The sequence below is a fragment of the Pistacia vera genome, unplaced genomic scaffold (genome assembly GCF_008641045.1).
Source record: "Pistacia vera cultivar Batoury unplaced genomic scaffold, PisVer_v2 Contig328, whole genome shotgun sequence".
NCBI classification, from domain to species: Eukaryota; Viridiplantae; Streptophyta; class Magnoliopsida; order Sapindales; family Anacardiaceae; genus Pistacia; species Pistacia vera.
Window position 1 is genome coordinate 176,153 of NW_022196144.1, and position 4,579 is coordinate 180,731.

At 37.8% G+C, this 4,579-nt stretch overlaps 1 non-coding gene across 1 annotated transcript; it reads right to left on the reverse strand.

Annotated features, from left to right (window-relative positions):
• Positions 1-4,181: 4,181 nt before the first annotated feature.
• LOC116137515 lies at positions 4,182-4,285 on the reverse strand. The gene has a single exon (XR_004129196.1). It is a non-coding gene; the product is annotated as a small nucleolar RNA R71 (small nucleolar RNA).
• Positions 4,286-4,579: the final 294 nt, after the last annotated feature.

Consider the following 4,579-nt stretch of genomic DNA (forward strand, 5'->3'; position numbering starts at 1 on the left):
GTTGGATCAACTACAGATGCATATGGTATCCTACTTAACTTATCTCTCTCTTATGGTGTTTTAGGACACATGTCCTTAGAGAGATAAAGCCATGTGACATTAGAAGGAATACTTTCTTGGATTCTTCCATGCTAAATCTTTTTAGCACTTTGTCAATGTATGTACTCTGACTTAGAACCAAGTAATCTATGTGATCTATCTCAATAGATCTTAATACCAAGGATGTGGGCTACTTGTCCTAAGTCCTTTATGGAGAAACACTTAGATAACCAAGTCTTTACCAATTGCAAGTTTGGTATGTCATTCCCAATAGAAGTATGTCGTCAACATACAACACTAGGATTTCAGCTACACTCCCATTAACTTTCTTGTATACATAGGGCTCATAATCATTTTTGAAAAAGACAAACCCTTTGATGAATTCATCAAAATGAATATCCCGGATTCTTTAAACTTGCTTTATTCCATCTATGGACCTCTACAACTTGCATATCTTACCAACTTTCTCTTCAAGAATGAAACCATTGGGTTGTGTCATATAGACATACTGTATAAGGTTTCTGTTTAGGAAAGCGACATCCATCTGCCATATTTTGTAATCACGGTGTGCAGCAAACGCAAGCAAAATCCGAATGGACTTAAGCATTACAACTGGCAAAAAGGTTCCATCATAGTTGATGCCATATTTTTGTTAGAAACCTTTGGCAACCAGCCATGCTTTATAGGCATGCACGTTACCATCCATGTCAATCTTCTTCTTGAAAATCCATTTACACCCTATGGGTTTTACCCCTTTAGGTGGACCCAATAAAGTCCATACTTAGTTCTAGTACATGGAGTCCATCTCAAATCTCATGGCTTCAAGCCATTTAGTGAAATCTGGATTCAATACAACGTCAATGTAAATTATGGGTCCATCGTCTTGTTAGACCAGTACTTTGCCTTGCTGAGTCACGGGAAATCCAAAACTCTTGGGCTCGCAACATACTTTACCAGATCCACACAGCTCTTGTGTAGTTTGAGGTGGTTCACTTTGTTCCTTATGCTATGGAGCAACCTCCTCACGATGTCCAACCATTTCTTGTGGCACATAAAGTCTTTCTTCGTCGGATATATCTTGTGGAATTAGAATGTCATCGAGTTCTATCTTCCTCCCACTAGTTCTTCTTTGAAGATATTTTTTTCTCCAAGAAGATCCCAATATGAGCAACAAGTCTTTTGTGCTCTTTTGGATGGTAGAAGTAGTATCCTTTAGTTTCCTTAGGATACCCCACAAAGATATATTTTTCAGATTTCGAGGCAAGCTTATTTGATTTCAATTTCTTGACATAAGCTTTGCAACCTCAAATTCTCAAATAAGACAATGTGGATTTATGCCCACTCTATAGTTCATATGAAATCTTATTTATTGACTTTGATGGCATGTGGTTCAATGTGTGAGTTACAGCCTCTAGGGCCTAGCCCCAAAATGAGGTATGTTTAACTTATTCTACCATACTTGGCATAATTGTTACTTTGAGAATTTTCTTATTGTTTAATCTAAGAACTTATATATTATGAAATAGTTTCATAAAGAATATTACTTATACTAAAAGACAACAATCCATTAGTAATCAAAATAATATTCTCATTTGTCCAAAGTGGACATAGAATCAAAATTCTTTGAAACTGATTGGACATAATTGAAATCTATAAGTCCTGAGATCAACCCCATAGGCAAAGATAAACAATAGGTCCCTACATCTAATGTAGCAACATGTACTGCATGTCCAACTTGTAGGTTCGCCTCTCATTTAGTGAGCTATCTACTCTACTATAGTCTCTGCACATTGGTAAAATATGAGAACCACACCTATGTCAATGACGCAAGATGTTACAGAAGACTAGCTAAACTCAATAATTAGCATACCATATATAGAAGCTTTTGACTTCTTCTCGAGAGAGGCCTTGTAATGTTTCCTCCAATGGCTAAGTTTGCCATAGTAGAACGAAACAACCTTCCCATCTTTACTAACACCTCCCACAGGCTTCAGATTATCTTGAGATTCGGGCTTAGGCTTGGATTTAGCCTTAGCCTTATCCTTGCCTTTACTCTTCCTTTCATCAGTGCCAGCGTCAACTATCAACATTGGTTTGTGATAATCCGTAAATTATACAGTTTTTATTTAATCTTTTTGTCGGATTTCAGGTACTTTCTAGTACATTTTTACCTGAATTGGTGCGTAATTCTCTACTTTTTGTGTTTCAGGTTAAAATGGACTCTTTTAGTGAATAACGAACAACGTTTGACAAGTTTTGACTCAGAATTGAAGGATTTCAGAAGTAGAGAGTTCCGGAGTAGAAAATGCACATGAAGCTTGTTTCCAAGGTGGAGAGTCGAAATCGAAGAATCGGACGAAGAGGCAAGCAGAGTGGCAGTTCTGTAAATTTCAAAACTCTTGAAGAAGCTTCGCCCGGCGAAGAATTTGTCTTCGCCGCGGCGAAATTGGGCAGAGTCGAATGTAAATTTTTCATTCTTCGCCGCGCGAAGAATTCTTCTTCGCCGCGGCGAAGACTTCTCTCGCCGCGGCGACAGTTAAAGTTTCAGTTTTGTAACGCACAGTTTCGTGTTGCGTGTTTTTGACTGGGTTTTTAGGACTAGGTATAAAAGAAAACTTGAACTTTTGAGAGGAGGTCCCGAGCTGTTAGGTTAGCCGTCTTTGCATTTCCTTAGAGAGAAAAAGCTGGATTTTTCGGATTGTTAGAGGAGAAGTTCGGATTTTGACTGGAATAATTATCTTTTGGGAGTTTTCTATTCTTTCATCTTAATTTCATTATGTTTATTCTGTTTACTTGTATTTTCCGTTTTTGTTTTGTTAAATTAGCTATGATAATCTTCTATGGGTTAGGTTTTGATTGTAGTTTGGATTTGAAATGGGTTGAGTTTATGTTTGTGCTATTTTCATGTGAATAAGCTATGGTTGTGTGTTACTCCGAATAAGTGTTGTATGTGAGAACATGATAGATTGAGAAATAATTCATGTTAAGCTTCATGGGTAATAACCATTATAGTATTGGATGCTAAGATAGATTCAAGAACTAAAATCAAATTAGGATTCTTGTGCTCATGATTTAGAGTTATAACCTTCAAATTGTTGGGTGCGGAATGTTAATAAGGATAAATAGAAACATAGCCCGAGAGGGTATGTTATCAAGTAGTGAACCCGATTTACAACCATTGCATGTGAATGTGAAAATAGTGTAACTTTTAGGTATAACCCATAAATAATCAAAACGAAGTCAAAACCCTACCCGTTTTAATTAAATTGATCTCTGAATTCCATTTCCTTTTCTTTTAAATTATTACTTGTTAGATTTCATTTTTGTTTTTCTTTAAATTACAAATTGCTCCCACAAATCCAGATTTTCGATTACTTCAACTTGTTAACACCATAGAAACTTATCTTTACTACAGTCCTCGTGGAAACGATATCCCTACCATCACTCTATTACTTGAGCGACTAGTGCACTTGCTAGTTTTTGCATGTTGTAATAATGCGCATCAAGTTTTGGCGCCGTTGCCGGGGACTGTTTTAAGTTAACATTAGGTTTTTCCTTGAGTTTAACTAATGAAGTTTTAATTTTTTGTTTTAATTTTTGTTTGAGTGTGATTTTACTTTTCTTTCAATTGTGTTCATCCAGTTTATGCGAAGAGCAAGACGTCAACCAGTGGTTCCTGTTGACCTTGAGCTTGAAGGACTTACGAAGACTAAACAGAGAAGAAGAGAAAGAGATCCCACCTACTGCAGAAACGAGAAATTGTAGTTGAAATGGCTGAACCAGAAAATAGGACACTGAGGAATTTTCAGTTCCCACAGTGAATGGAAGTGGGTCAAGTATTACGAGACCTACAGTTTCAAGCTGACAACTTCGAGATCAAGCCGGCAATCATCCAGATGATTCAGCAGTCGGTGAGATTCAACGGTGATTTGAAGGAGGATCCGAATCAGCACATTGCAAATTTCCTGGAATTGCGACACCTTCAATTCGAATGGAGTGTCGATGTGCTATTAGCTGCTTTATTCCCATTCTCATTGGGAGATAAGCAAAAGGGTGGTTAATGCATTACCACCGGGCACGATAACAACATGAATGATCTGCACAAAATTCTTGACCAAATTCTTTCCTCTAGCGAAGTCACGAAGTTGAGAAATGATATCACTCGTTTCTACAAGACGATGCCGAGTCGTTGTACGAGGCTTGGGAGAGATACAAGGATGATGAGGAAATGCCCACATCATGGTTTGCCGTTTGGCTTCAAGTCCAAACATTTTATAATGGTTTGATGGGTAACGTGCAAACCATGGTAGATGCAGCTTCAGGAGGGGCTTTGCAGAATAAGACACCTGAAGAAGCTTATGATTTACTGAGGTGTTGGCAAGTAACAACACCAAAGACCGAATGGAAGAATACAAACGAGGAAATCGTCGGGTCTTCATGAAGTAGATGCTTTCACAGCCATCTCAGCCCAACTCACTGCCCTCCAAAAACAGTTGGGAACTATGCAGGTAAATTCTATACAAGCCCTCAACTAACATGT